Genomic DNA, 16,421 nt, shown 5'->3' on the forward strand with positions numbered 1-16,421 from the left:
ATAATTTAATAACAATAATAAGCAATTAAAATCACAAAAGTAATGGTTAAGTAGAAACATGTCGTTCTGTTGTCGTTCGAAAACATTTTCAAATATGTACTAAATATGAATGAAAAATGCAATGACAAACTAATAAAATACCTAAAGTCCATTCGTTTCAATAGACAATTGTCAATGTCAAAAATTCTTAAAAGACCGGACTGTACCACCCCAGATTCCCCAGGATATTGTATTTATGGACCAGATGTATAATGGTTTTTACACTAGATTTTTATTGAGGTTATGTAGGTATATGTTGCACTTTCGCAATTACACAAATCACAATAATAATGTTATATCCAGCGACCGGTACGAAAGTACCCACAGAAAAATGATATCTGTTAACACCTTGCACATCAAAAGCAATATTTCGTGATGTTTAATGATTCTGAAAAGTGAGTTGCGTCTTCAAACTTAGCAAGAAGAAATGAAGGTTTGTACAGAATATTTACTTGAAATCCAATAAATCGGGAAATGTGAACGGTTAAATAAAATGTGGATGGAAAGATAAAAGACAAAAACTAGTTTAATATGAGAAACTAGGAAATAGGTTACATCAAAAATATGAGCAGCTTTCTGGCAAATTTCTTTCATCGCCATTCATGGTTTTTCCGTGTCCAATTCTTTGCACCTTTTTGCCATCTTTTCACGTTGAAGAAGCAACTGACCTGTACCCCTTTTACGTGAAGCCATTCCCATTCTTCAACTTTAAATTCTTCACCAATTTTGAATCTTATGCTTTATATTTAAACAAGTTCTGCGCATGTCAAATGGATGAAATTTGGCTGACAGAGATACCAAGATTGATTTATGAAATAACTAGGTTTGACATTTTGGCAAGTCTACCAACTTGACAACATTTTGACAATTGTTTATTAAAACGAATTTACTGTACTTGGATTCCTGATTTAATTTTTAAATACCAAAACACAATGAATGCTTTGTAGAGTGTATTTTGGGTTGCATTTTTACCTGGTCAGGCTCGTCATCTTACGTCAATAATCCTGCGTGATTATTTCTAGAGAATTTTAATTAAAAGGCCGCCACGAAGAGTATGCAAAGAAAAACTGTTGTATAAAACGGCTTCATGCAAGCACACCTATTACATCTAATTCTAAGAACCAATTCGGATCGCTTGATAACCCGCACTAACTCATGGTTGTTGCCATCTCTAATAACTGTTTTTACCCTTACTTTTTACGGCAGTCTTATCCAGGAGTTTAAACTGTAAATCGTTATTTAGCAAGTGGTCATACTTAATATTTTAGTATCCGAAAGGTGTGTTGAGCTGCGAAGAATAATCATTTTCAAACACGCAACCCTAATTTTTCGCCTTAAATTTTTAACCAGTTTGAATCCGAGAAATTCGTCAAGTCAAAAAAATTTGTTGCGTAATTCGCAACGCCTAACAAATCGTGACTGGAAGGTGTCAGTGTTGGCTCTGTATCCAGAGCCGTCATGGAAATATTTAATTTGTTAATTTTCAAAAATTACAACCACTAAAAAAGATAACTGAATTCGTAAATTAATCCGCAGTACCATCAACACCCAGTTTATGGCCGTCATAAATACGAGTAACATGACCCTTAAGTGCGACGAAGCTAATTACTGCTTAATCAGAAAATGTTGTAAAGCTCAGGAATTTTTTATAATATCAAGGGTCACGCGCCGTTAATTCGGGAAATGAGAGCATTATTAATGTTGTTTATGAGTTTTATAGTAAATATGTCTAAAAGGATTCGAGCTTTTTTTGTCCCGCCCAGGAGCAAGCTCCCGATATTGTTTACTCGCGTGGAGCTTTTAGGCAACTAGACTATTGACTTCCGATTGAATAAATTATTCGGGCTTGTAATTCTATCTAATTCATTTCGAAAATGAACGGCTTCAGTTTTAGTATCTTCGGTCTATCTTTGCGTGGGTGTATCTACGGTAATGTATTAATTTTTTCTGCCCCAAAATAAGTCGTGGTGATCAATAAGTCGTTAAATTAACATCGTTGACCTCCGCAAAGCAAAAACGCTGTCCCTCGGAAGATTTAAGCGGTTATCGAACGACGTTTAATTTTTTGTCCGGCAATAATTTTTGCAGGGCGCGGCGCAATTGGCCCATTGACAGGTCGGCAATTACAAAGTGAAATATCTCGGGATTTCCGGTTTATAAGTAGAAATTAGGGACTGTTCGGCATGAGTTATGACAGTGGAGGTGTTGTAGCTTATTAGGCTGCGAAGGGGCAAAACCTGCATTTGATATACATACATTTGGCGTTAACTACAACTCGGATCTAGGTACAGAAAGATGGCCCCAGGGTGTGGGTCGGTGCGGGTTTGTTCCCAACTTGAGGGAAATTTTCAACTTTGATAATTGCGCGCGGAGGTCAGCGCGATTAGTCCGTCACATTACCTTGATCTGCTTGTAGTGCGGTTTTAATGGAGTTTGCCCCAAGTACAAATCCTCTTAACCGCAAACATCAAATTGCGAACGTTCCAATTCGCAGCGACGGGAAAAATGCCGCTGTGACAAAGCGCCAACTGAAGAGCTTTCAATTATTTATCCTCTTTCGCCGTCTATGTACCCTAACTAGCTACATTTCAGATTCTTTGTAGCTCATTCGGCAGCAACTTTAAATTAAGACGTTTTCATTTCTGCATGCGTTCTTTTCCTTTTACGATCACGTTTCCCTTTGTCGAGAGAAAAGTCGACTTTTGCATTCCGCTTATGGCATAAAGCTTTGCAATCGTGCCTTCGGCACATAAACATTTGTCTTTTAAATCGCCCTTATCGAGACGGCGCTCGCTGCATTACGAGTGCAACAAAAATCCCCTCTTTATTTGTTTGGTGGTGTGAAGTCGAGGACGCGTCACACTCCACCCATCCATATTAAATAGCTCGCGGGAGTACACGGAAGATAAAACCTATAAGCGACAATGAATTAGGTGGTAATTCCCGTAACATAATCAGAACCGCCTTTACGCTACCGCGAAATGTAAATTAACCAGGAATTAACTGGAGGTACATCAGGTAACGCCAAAATTGCGGAATAATGGCAGCTAAGCGGGAGGCAGTGGCGTATAAAATTTCGCATATATTCGCCCCAACTTTGTATCAATGGTAAGAGAAGAACAATTAACTTTCGAAGTACCCGGAGGCATCGATTTAACCGTCCTCAAAGCGCCAACGAGATCAGAAACGCCGTTCCGTTCTGCTTTGCTCCTCCACAAACTCCTCTTCTTGCACAACTAAAAATCAACAGCCACGAGTGCGACGCGATCGATATTTTGCGATTTTGAAGCGGCTCAACGCCGAGATAACCGACTCAACTAAAAATTATTCGCCTCAAAGGCGATTCACTCTAATTAGCCTTATCAAGATTCCAACTTAATGGGGCCGTGAGAATTCATAATCCCGTTTCGCAATAGAACGGTTACTTCGAAAAATTAATTGCACTAATATGCAGTAAATACTGATAACAGCCCCGGAACACCCAGTCCCACGGACCATTGTCTTACACGTTTCAGATGCATTTCGATGATAATAAAAAGTAACTATTTAAAGATTTACAGTTTGTTTTTATGCCGCTGCAGCCGATAAAAATTTTATTGGGAATAAAACGGGGCGAACGGTCTCGCACTATTTATATTTACTAAATCACACATTTCAGACTGTTTCCCACGAAAATCGCGACGGCGAGGCAAAGAACCGGCGTTAAAAGGTGGCAAATTCGATACAATTACAGATAATTGCAGGTAAAAACTGGAAGTGGCTTAAATTTATGACGTCCTAGAGGCGCAATAACGCTTCGACTTTGCCTGGTGTTGTCAAAATAAAACGATGAGGTGAGAAGCTGGAAGGATAATCAATCGTTCGTTATGCAACAGGCGCGACTCCGGTGTATAACGGGTTACATACTCGCGTTTCAGTCGGGCGCTTGCTGAAAGCGACCAATTACGCGTCGGCAAGTCGGTCCTGAAACCGCGAAAAACTCGTCCTTGCGGTGAAGGATTTATCTGCGCCGGCCCGATTGGAAGTCGTTAAGTGCATTAACGCCAACCAGGATGACCGTCAAACGTTGGAGTTCGTTATAAAACAGTGTCCCGGTATAAACGCATTACTTCTAAAACATCAGCCGTGTATATTCGATTATCGGCGACCGCCGCGCCTCCGGTGGTGTCCGGAGTCGGTGCAAAGCTCCGGGTGAAATCCGCTTCGTCGATACCGGACGAATTTCGTCGGAAAATCTTGATTTTCCGCCGACTAAATACTAAATTATTTTGCCGGATCGCGGTGCGTTAAGTATGACGGAATCCGGGATTTTCCGGGGGCTACGCACTTCTGGATTGAATATTTAAATACCGTGGGCGCCGATTGTAAATCAGGTCCCGGCTAAAGCTCAGATATGTTACATACACACCACCTAAAAATTTATTGGCCAGCGGACCTGAATCCTAATCAGGCAATTAATGGGACCGAAAAATTAACGATTCATACATGCTCCCCGAACGGACTAATGAATCTCGGCATTCCTGCCAGCCGCACCAATTAAAGAAAATTCTCCAGTCGCCCATGATTAATACCGAAACGTCTCGAAATGATGAACAACGCGATACAACGTCCCTGCTTTTCTCGATTTAAAAACACTTGACCAAACTGTGTCCACGTCGAGAAACAATTAACTCCGCTTTTCCTCTATGTGCAAACAAATTTTTAATCTAATGGTGCTACTCCACAGAACCAAATTTGTGCAAGCAATAACAGTTTCGACAAAAAATACGAATTATCGATGAGACCTGCATCGAATATTGCATTCCTGTTCCAGCGTTTCACATTATTGTGCAATTTTGCGATATTTTCGTTCTTGTGCGCCAAAAATAAAAAGACAATCGAGAGATAATTTATTAACTATTAGAACTGGCTAAAAAGCCAATCAACTTTCAGTTCTGGGCCCCGCAATAATCACGGAAACGAATTTCCCGTGATTAGCAAAACAGAAATTTATTACAAAAATAATTGACTGCTTGATTTTTTATCGCACTGCGATCCGCCACGGTACGAAGCAATTGGTTAAAAAAAGGTGTGCGCTTGCTGGTCGATTCCTTCAGTGAATCTTAGACAAAAGTGGTCTGATCATCCGGAAATTGAAGCTAATTATGGCGTCTCGAGATCATCTTACACGGGACGTATGGCGCCAGCCTGCAAGTCTTTTTATTTTTCCCAGCGCCTCAGACGCGAGTTTACAACTTTTGAAAATGGTAAAAAATTTCTTGCGACCTTCCCAAATCCGGACAAACTGCTGCAGCTGAACTACTCGTTTCGGGGTTGTTTAATGAATCTCCCTTCTAGCGTAAAATCGTTTAATTCGGGAGGATTATTTATGATTTTCCTGATGTTTATTTTGTGCGCCTACAAATACAAAATCGATCATCGTGAAAAATAACACCTGCGATTTTTTCATTCGAGGGTTTCGAACCAGAGCTTCATCTGGAAGTAGTAAACGTTGCGTTGTGCAAAACAATGTTTAAACGTGATACGTCGCCCTTGAGAAAATTACCCCCGATAATAATTTAATCGATACTGTGATTATGTCATACGAGCAAGTGGGTGGAAGATTTTGAATAATTTATTGTTCTCGGAGGAAAACAAAATATCAGACAATCATCAGATAGGAAATTATTTTTACCCACTAGCAATTTGATTATGATTACAGCGGTGGTGTCCCTCGTTATCAACTTCCCATGTCGATCGGATATTGTCAGAGAACTATTATTTGGTACCTCTCTGCCCTGGATAAATTTAACTCGCTTCATTACCTAGCAGCGCTCTAGTGCTTTTATGAAAAATTCCCGCAAAAATAAAAGCACAGTTGCGGTTCGCCCATTCGTCTGTGTCTTCATTAAATTTTGAAGTAATTTGGAAAGTGCACTAGCGGTCGTAAAACAAAGACAATTCTCAGAAACGCTAACTGTAACTAATTTTTAAACATGCCGGACTCGTTTTGTTCATAATCGCGTTAGTCTGGACAAAGTTTTGTGTTTTATCAAATTTTCTCTTACGGGACTGCGAAAAAAATTACATCGTTTGGAACTGGGTCGAGCACTGTGCGACGATGACCCTACGAGAATCAGGTTAATCTGTGGAAATTCTGATTGTATCAGATCGTCGATTATGACTGTTGTGAGCTAGATGATGTCCGTGTCGTGCATCTGTGTGCAATTTGTTAGCGGTTAATTTCCTTGAGTAGGTGAATTTTGTGCTCGTATTTTTTCGAACGCAGTAAAAGTGCCCTAAGTACGCGGCATTCGAGAAATATAATTTGCCTGAAATGTTTTTATTGATCATATAACTTGGTATGCTAAAACATTCAAAAAGTTTAGATATCATAAAGTTGAGGGAGAATGGGTAAAGCCATTAAATGAAATATAGATATGCGCATAAATAAAAAAGAGCCATCCCGAAACTTTGTTTTTATATTTTGTATATTTTGTTATCTCGCGGGAACATTACATCATAATTTTCACAGCTATTAAAGATAATCCGGCAATATTAAGCTGAAATAATTTCGCGGCTGGGACACTAAAACCCCATTATTGCAACGGCCCCGTCAGCAATTTCCCTCTTGTCACCGAAAAAAATTGATAACACGCGGACGTTATGTTTTAATTAAACGGATGGCGGAGGAGTAAATCAGAAAAGAAAAATATTATTCGGCGCGATTCGAGTCAGGTGCTTGCGAATTCGAAAAATAAACGATTTAGTAAAAATGAATACCGCCGGGTATTTGTCCAGACACACAAGGGGGATTTATTTGCATATTTTGTGTAAACACGAGTCGCGACTGTCCTGGACCTGAAAAATTCCGTAAAATCCTCGTGCGATAATTCGATATTTGTATTTTTACGAGGGTGCGTGTCGAGTCGTACCGATTGCGTCGAGATTACACGGCGATCGGAGAAAAAACCGCAGCTTTAAAATTTTCGACCGGAGCGGCCGGAGTAGTCCGGGCGCTCGCGCCTAATCGCGGAAAACAAGAACTTTTCGGCCACGAAACACCGATAAATTCAAATGTCAGGTGGTAATGATTTCCGCTCTGTCATTCGGCAAATACTCACGGAAATATTTAAGGAAATCCGAAAAAGCTCCGAGAACAACACAAAATTGACACCAAAAGGCACAGAAAGTGACAGATGCACAACAATATCACAGAGTAATTGAACACATCGAACATAAAATTTCAGCACAGCGGGGTGGTCACTAGATCCTGCGAAAGCTCCACTGGTTAGTTCGAAGAAAGCACGTTTCGGGTCGGCGGAAAGCTCGAATCGTCGCCGATTTGCATAAAGAGTTCGTGTGCATTAAGGAACTCGCCGAATTAATTTCATACCACGGCACGTAATATTTTTTCGGGCGCTGAAAAACAATAAAAAAATAATCGCGTGTAGGAGTCGTACGCGCAGCGGTGACGTTCACTCCGCAGCAGTTCGGTAGCAACTGGACGGGTTCTGCTCGTAGTGAACCAGTCGAGAGTCAGCAACAAACTGACGACTGGTTCCCTACCAGCACGCCGCCGACAGAGACAGAAGCAACACTAATCAATCATCGTAGAAAGAGAAGAGCGAGCGGTGGTCGTAATTATACGGGAATCAGAAACAACCTTCTTGTAGTCGGATCAAGTAGCGCGCTACACTGTTAGTGAGATTGTTGAGACTTGACAAAGGGTGAAACCTGGTTTAATTAGTATAATTAGTTTGACCCTGTCTCTTGGATTTTTTATTCAGCCGGGCCCTAGTGCGGCCCTGCACCGACACTCGAATCGCACCATCCGGTGACTTCACAGCTTCACCGTCTTCAGAAAAGGAGTTGCGTATTTGGGGGGGCAACTGGGGCGCTCAGTGAGTAATTCGCGAATTTTAACTGGACCAGAATAAAAATGTGAAGTCATTTAATTAGTTATAATAACTGTATGAAAAGAATGTGTAGTAATTGCGTAACTAACGACAAGAAACATCGTCTCATATAAACAAAAGTTTTTTGCACAGAACGAAGTGATCATCTGGATCAGATTTCATTTTTATTTCCTCTTCACAAAAAGTACTTTGGTTTAAAGTGTTGTCTAATTTTAATTTACTGTTTTGTGAAAGTGAATGAAACAGTTTTAGGTGAGAAAAAAATTATTATTAATTGTACTTTTTGTCGATCACAGTTTTTAACAGAAAAATTAAGCTATCGAAGCATGTCAACAATTTCCATCGCGTAGCTTTACTGTCAAACTTTCTAAAAATAAATTTTAAAAGACAATACATATGCTCAACAGTTATTGAACAAAAACATCAAGGGTAAACTACAAGATAAATTTTGAGAGTAAATAAAATATTTCTTAGCACCCTTAATGAAAACGATAATTTTACGTACTCACAAGCGGACGAAAAGTAACACATTTTCGGACGCACTTTTTCGGACGCTGACCGTGGCGCCATCTGTTTCTTTAAAAGCTGTTATTAATTTTCTGTATTCCATTAACATTAAAAAAATGCACATAAAGAACAATATCTTTTGAAGCCAATTTAAATCAATGTAGGTATTTTGCAATCTTAAAATTCTGCATTCCAATCATTACCACATAGAATGAAACAAGAATTATAAAAAATCTGTCCACCTAAAATTTATCAATCACTCTCTGTGGACTAGAGACACATTGGACTGAAGTCTGGGGTCGCATTTTGCTCAACATTGTCGTAGCACGCCACTGCTTGCGCCATCGCTGATTAAACCCAAGAGCTGATAAGACCCAATCCGTCCTTTCAGCGTCCAGATCCGAGAGCTCACAATTGTCCGATGCGTTCCACAAACGTGACTTTTCCTCATCATTAAAATCTCATTATTCAAATTCCGTAATTACATCCGAGACGTGGCTGCCCCGAAAAAAGTAAATAGTTGAGCCATAAACGTCGTCGACAAAAAATTATGATTTTTCGGGATCGCTCCGCTGGTGAATATATTAATTTTTTTTTCTTGACCCGATCGAAGTTCTCACTTGGAGCCCGGAGTCTGGGCAATTTTCAAACTTAATAACTAGAAGTATCTGTCACGTTGCTTTACTTTGGCCGTAAGCAGACAGTGTGGAGTTTGCAAGCGCTAGGGATAAATTACGTTTTTTTTTCTGAATGAACTTTTATCCCCAGATCGGTCCCGGTTCGGCTTATCTATCTTTTATTTACGAAAACGCCCCATCACGTTTATTCTTTTTTTTATCTGAGAAATCAGCTTCACTTAATGTCGAAGGGTTACTGCGAGGTGCAGGAAAGGGTGTAGATTAAACAGCAATTTGGAAAAATAAACGAACTACTTTCTCAGACGAAAAGGGGGATGGAAGTGTCGATTAATTATAAAAATGCAAAGTGCTTTATTGTTGCACGAAACAATACAGACGCTTTCAGGCCGTAACACAAGAATAACTTAAAAATAAAAGCTCTTGAATTCTAGAACAGAGAAAAAAACAGAAAATACGCAAGCGTTTGTTGAATTTACCACATTTTAATGAACCACAACATATCTATAAAATTTTTACTTTAATCTTAATTACTATTTATTGATTGCAGAGCTTTTCATTTTTTAGTTAGAAAATTAAAAAATAAACAAATTATTTTGAATTAAGTAAAAACTGTACCAATTTGTCGACTGATTTAGTCTAGAAAATTATAAAAATTCAGAAACTATGAATGAATTACATAAAAAAAAAACTATAGTTGGCGCGGCGAACCAGTGGAGTAGTCATGATGTGTCACGTGATAGTTCGTAAGCGACGTCATGAAAAGCCTGATTTACACTGCCTCGCCAAATTTGAGTTTTGGGCGGGAAATTTTAAATCTTACTACTTTAAGAATGAATGTATGCATCAGTCGAGAATAAATGTAAATAAAACACAGAAGCACTAAAATCACAAGAGCACGAGGCGGACAACGAGACAGTAATGCGCTTGGCAACGAGACTATGGATACTCAGGAAACTTGAAAATTTCGGCTGCGTGCACTGAGCTGCGCCCCTTAACCAATAGGAAACCATCCCCCGAAAATCACGTGAAGATCACGCCAGTTTATTATTACTCCATTAGGTCGCCGCACCGACTATAGTCTTGCCATCAAATCTGCTTTTCAATTTTATAACAAACTGCCTTGTTGAAAGAAGAAATAAAATGTGACATTTAACTTAGATACCTTTAGCTTAAATGAGGATTTTCTCTAGATAGGTATAATATTACATAGGTACACGCTTATACCTCTATTAAAAAAAATATAGGTATATGTTTTAGTCTCCGTAACATAACAAATTCTTATGTCTATAATTATTTTTTATGGGCATGCTTAGCCATACCAAGGAAGATTAAATATGCAAAAGGTCGTAAAATATCTAGCAGTAAATCGAAACTTTCAGTAATTACAGTGCTCTAGGAATATTGCATTTGGAAATTTTGTATTGTTCAAGATTTTTCATAGTTTATCATTTAGATAGGTGAAAAATAGATTTGAGAAACGTTTATTCCATTTAAAATAATTTCCGAGTAGAGATATAGGTCATTACATTGTCCCAACTATTTCTTTGTAACAGAATACAATTGGCGAGCACATCTCTGTGTCTTTTTCGAATAAAATTCTGTAATCCAGTGGATTAGACCGAAAGACGACAACATTTCCTCTTGGCCGGGCTCCGGGTACAGATTAGTCGACGTTACGAAACCTCCTTTAAATCTTGGTGTTAAAATGACGGTGGTCAACGTTATCATTATTACCATTAATAAGAAGTAATTTTTTGCCTTAAGTTACACTCTTAATAAGTATAATTTAATTTCAACAACGATAAAGAAAGATTATTATAAATCATTTTCGGTAACAAGGACCCGGAGGGGCCCCACATTAATTAAGTTTCAAATTTAAAGAGTGAGGATTTATTAACAATTTATTTTTTCTAATATAAAACTATTTCATTACTCTGAAATGTAGATCTCGTTAGTACAAAGTGGAGCCGTTTGATCGGTACGAAAACACCATCTCGATATCGATCGAGCCAGTGATCGTAAATAATTTTTCACGGGCAAAGAAAACATCAAATTTAATTCGCTTTTTGTGAATAATGGAAGCATTTTATTGGGGAATATAATTTGTAGGCAGTCCGGCTGAAAGCAATCCAGTTTTGTGATCTTATCGGGGCGAAAAATTACGAAACATCTTTACTTATTTGTTTTATTAATTATGCCACCGTAAAAAAAAATGATAACGACACAAAGCGATTTGCTATTTTTGCGCGCCAACGAAGGTGAAAGTCAAAATAAAGCTGGCACCGTTTCGCAATTGACCACCTCCACAGAGTGTGTCATCTTAGCAACAAAAGCGATGCCAGCACCCAAAATCGCAAACGGTGATCTTCGGGATGAACTCAGCTCGTGATGAAACCCCATTTCCCTATTTTTAGGTGGCAGTACAGCACTCGACCTGGTCAAAAACCAGATTTATGTAATTCTCTAATTGAGGCTATCACGCACGTCCCTTAAAAATATTCAAAACCTCACGCTCCTCATAAATCTTTAAAATATAAAATTACACGACCCCATAAAGCGGTGTCTGATTTTTTAAACACGAAAATCCTGCAACCCGACGTGATCGTAAAGCAAAAGCTTTAAATATTCTCCGGCAGTCCATTTTACTTCGGAAAGCGTCTCAGCTGTCCACTCGAATAATCAAAGAAGGGAACTTTACAAATCTCAAGTCTCGATATTTTATTTGACGTTATTTAACGGGCCGGATCCATACCTGGATTAAACTTTGTATTTGATCTCGAAAAACAATCTCTTCCGGTTGAGAGCGCCGGATTCGTCGAGGGGCACACGTTAAGAAGTGGAGATTTTATCTGTAATTGGCAAAGTTTGCAAAATATGCCGTAAATAAATTAGACCTCCGGTGGGCGCATTCGCCGACGCACTAATTCACGCAACGTTTCGACAATGCCGGACTCACCTTCAAGGTCCGCGGTGGAGACCACGTCACGTCGCTCCGGCACGTCCGAGCGTGACGCGAAGAAGCCGAGCTTAAAGAGCGTTTATTTAAATGATTTTTTTCTCGGTGGACTCGAACTTTTAACAATAAACACCAACGCTCGACAATAGGAATTTGACGGCACCTGCCGCAAGAACTGTTACAAGTACTCGTTTGTTGGACATTCTTCGTTGCTCCAGCGTTCTCGCAGCGTACCGACAGTTTCGGCGGAGTAAGACAAAAAATGCATAAATAATTAATCGACCACACATGGGAAACACTTGTGCTCCTCCATATTTCTTATTCTTTATTGCCAGGGCCGTACCGAGCTTTTGAATAATGAACATTACTATACCTGCGCCCCGGAACGGCTTAATTATGTACATAATATCACCGTTTGCTGCTTAGGTATTAGAAAAAGATTTTGGCGCCTTTGCACCGGCTAGATATGCAAGCAGTTCCAGAGGCCGACAGTAATCGACGTTATTTATAGCATTGGACAGGTTCAGGTTTATAGTTCTTGTTCTGGACACGACTCAAACGTGAAACAGTCCGTTGAAATTGTTTTGGAAGCGTTTCCGTCCGATCACCGGAGCGGCCCTTCGGTAATTAAGACCAGAAAATATAAAACGCTTAATTTCGAATCGTTATGTGCAATATATTTTTTAAACGGCGTCGTGGTGGGATCGTTTAGAAAGAAGCAGTTTTGTTCGAACGCCCCTTTCTGGGCTAACCGTATTATTATGTCGTTAAAATTTGCATGAAAATTTTACTTACCTTCCGCTTATGAAACTGTTTGAGACCGCATCTGTAATGAACAAAACGAAACCATTAACCACGGTTCAGCTAAAAATCCACGCAAAAAATTACCGACAAGCCACAAACTCCCCCCTCGTTCGTCTAGATATTTATTACGTTGTGTAAGTGGGCCCTCATTTATGTTTTTCATTTTTTAAATTTGCTTTTTTATTAAAAGTACGCCGTTATCGTGATCTCTTCGATTATGCTTTGTCTGCGTTATTTACGGAGACAAAATAATAAAGTCTGAGCAATGTGGGCTCGTCCTTTTTTTTAATATTAATTAAAACGGCAAAGGTACCTCAGGCATTCATTTAATGTAAGCCACGCAAATTAGAAATTGTGTTCGATTCGGTTCTTTGTCGTGTGGGAACTAATCACCCAAAGAACGAAATTTTTAAGAGAAAAAATGGTAACAGAAAAATATTTCAGCGAGACGTGTCTGTTCGTCAGTGTTGCCTAAGGTCACTAACCAAAAAGAGACTTTAATAAAGACAGCATCATCAAAGAGGGTTGTCAAGCAGGGGGTGTTAGTTGTAGTTGTTTGAGAAGGTTCTTTCGTTCCAGGATAATTATGCTAAGCTTCTCTAGTCTACAAAAATGTTGTAGTGGTACAAAAAATGTACAAAAGCTCACTCTTATAATGAAATTATCCAGGGTTATGACAAATGATTGTAGTTCAAGTAGGCGAAGTTGGGTGCAAAACAACTCAATATTTTTAGAATTGGTTGGCAAACAACTCAATATTTTTGGATACAATCGTTAATTTAAAAGAATAAATAAATAAAATTTCCATCACCTAAAAAATGACAGTGACAGCGACAAATATTGACAGTTCACATGAAAGCGGCAAAAATTTCATAACAAGGGCATGGCCTGCTTCGACTACAATCATTTATAATAACCCTGTATTACATCTACACTTTAAAATATTTTAAAGAAATTTTCTCTTTCATATACATACATACTTCACAAACATTAATTTAGCTATTTTTTTCTATTAAACCGCCAGTTTGAAAAATAAAATTAAATATTTGCAAAATATTTTGTCAAGAAATAATCACCTAACCATAATCTATAAAACTGAACTGTCTTTCTGGTATTTCGGTATTTAAAGAATTTTTTTTAGTCGTTTGTTTATGCGGTGCACCCATTTTAGCAATTTTGAATTTTTTTAATCTGCGCGTCTGTCTGCTTCTCTATTTGAATTCACTTAGCTCAAAAGCTGATAGATCAACTTTATTCAAAGTTCGTTAGAAAGGAATTTTTTTTTATTGTGTTCTACACTTTGTTTTACCGCGATACGACGCCAGGAAGCTGCGACAGTTAAACGTGAATCTGTGTCGTGCATATCACGGTGTAGTGAGCTCGCCTCACTTATTTCTGTATCACTTCATGTCTTACGTTTCTTAACACTGCAATTTTAAACCTGACAAATTAATTTTTAATTTAATTCTCACTTTAGTTTCCCTATGGTTAAGAGGACAGCTTAAGCAGGGTTTTGGGGAAAATTTGAAACAAAAATTCAAAATATTGACGTACGTATTCCTTAAACCGAATTGAAGTTTCCAGGAAAAATAAAAAATGTCCTATTTGCTTGTAAATATGTTCGTTTCTGAGTTCGATGCCGGTAAGTCGTAAAACCGTAAAAAAATCAATAATAATCACCGCTTAACACATGCACATTCCAATTTCTTTTGTTCGGAAGATACTTGCGCTCGGCTCACGTTAACAAATTGGCCATTCTCGTTCTGAAAGCTGTCTGCGGGCGTAAGAGTGAGAAAACATGATGTTTGGAAGATAAGGGATAGTACTTTAGAGCAGGAAATCCAAAAAGTGTAACATTTTAATACCAGTAGAAGGCTGCGTATAATTAATTATTATTTATGAAATGTTTTGGACGCACTGGAATCTGTCTGGCTTAGCGGCATCGGACTCAGAAACAGAGTATTTCTGTTTCAAATAATAACTCTTCAACGCAAAAATGCGAAAAAAAATGAATAAATAGCAGAAAAGAAAATTTTGCCAATGACTAAACTGGTCACAAAAATATAACTTAAAAAAACTCAATTTAATAAATTTGATTAGTGAATGCAGAAATAAATCGAATTTTTAATCAGTTTAATTCGCATTTTTTGAATTTCTAGCTGACAAAAATTACAAGATCTTGGAACATTTTTGATATTTTTCTATTATGGTGTTACAGTATTTCTAGACAAATTCGTGTATTAGAGCCTCCAGAAATATTGGTGAATCATCGTTAACAAAAACACCTCGAGAGAAACACTGCAAAAGAAGAACCTCATTCTTGATCTTCATCAAGTCGGCATTAGCAACTGTCCAATTGTACGTCAACTGAATCATTCTCGTTCTCCAGGTGGTAGCTTTATGCAAAGATCTTCTGGTTATCGTGTTCATAATCTCTTCAGGAGTTTAACGAAACAGATTTCTCCTGATAATGATAAATGGATAAAAATACATAAACAATGGTGTTCCAGTGTCTTCAGCAACGGAAAAAAGTTTGACGATTCGAGACACTTACGAAAAATTTTTGTTTGGTGAAGTAGGGCAAAACAATGAATAAATGAATTTTTATTGCAACACAAAGATTGGAATATCGACGTTATTACATCGTCAGAATTTTGAAGAAAAAACAAGTCTAAATCTGGCACTAAAATTGGTCGAGAAATGTCAAAGTTAATTAAAATTTACATAAATAATGTTCAAGTTAATTAGCAGAAAATTAAATATAGCAAGTCAAGATACCAAACGAACCAAAAAAACAAGTGCAAATATTCATAAATTAGAGGAAAAGAAGCTGATGAAAGATGGATTTAACAAAGTTGGTGCGTTGTGGCCAAAGAACTTAAGAAAGATGTTTTTTGAGTTGTAGAAGATCTCGATGCTCTGCCTTTGGTGTGAAACGAACTAGCAGAGCGGATGGATCGACGTCGATCTTATCATCAAAGGTGGCTAATTAATTTTGAAAAAACAAATATCGTCGCCTTCGCAATCAGCCCCGAGATGTGGATAATTAATTTTTGTCACTCGAGCCGAGGTGTGAAGTATCCGCCCTAAAATCGTATTATCTCGGAGAAAGCCGCTTAATTAAAATTTCCAAACGTAAAACTTGACGTTTACAAATTAGTCAACGTCGCAAGTGGCCAGGCGGCCATCGGTAAGTCATCCGACCCCGATAAAAGTTTAAACAATCCCAGCACGAAGGATTAATACCGACACGGAAACCTTGAGGAATAATTTACGTATCCGCGGTTTAGCAGTGTAGCTTTAAAAATCGAGCAGGCCATAAAAAACAATGAATCTGGACCAATGGCGATGAGGAGCTGAGACAGGTGGCAGCCGCTCGCTAGATTCCTGTTCGGTGTTTATAATCACGGTACTGGACCAGACAGGTTATACTGAACTCACCGTTTTATCACACAGGTGTAGCCATTCAACCTGGGCTGACTTGTTGCCCATCGCAGTTAGCTCCGGTAAAAATGGTGCTTTCACGACGTCATGTTAATGACAGGGTGGCCAACCCGCACCACTCGAACCTCCAAATCG

General features: G+C 38.5%; 1 protein-coding gene across 8 annotated transcripts in view; it reads right to left on the reverse strand.

Annotated features, from left to right (window-relative positions):
* Positions 1–16,421, reverse strand: part of LOC138126562 (irregular chiasm C-roughest protein-like) — a 104,998-nt gene that overhangs the window by 55,969 nt on the left and 32,608 nt on the right. For 4 of the 8 annotated variants that reach the window (XM_069042384.1, XM_069042392.1, XM_069042358.1 and 1 more), the window contains exon 2: positions 12,834–12,864. The exons of 2 other annotated variants lie outside the window; for them this stretch is intronic. The gene's annotated coding sequence lies outside the window, so the exon portion shown is untranslated. Of the gene's footprint in view, positions 1–7,142; positions 7,565–12,833; positions 12,865–16,421 lie in introns of those variants that run through there. 2 more of the 8 variants (XM_069042376.1, XM_069042364.1) reach the window with 2 other exon arrangements.

Source organism: Tenebrio molitor, chromosome 1 (assembly GCF_963966145.1).
Source record: "Tenebrio molitor chromosome 1, icTenMoli1.1, whole genome shotgun sequence".
NCBI lineage: Eukaryota > Metazoa > Arthropoda > Insecta > Coleoptera > Tenebrionidae > Tenebrio > Tenebrio molitor.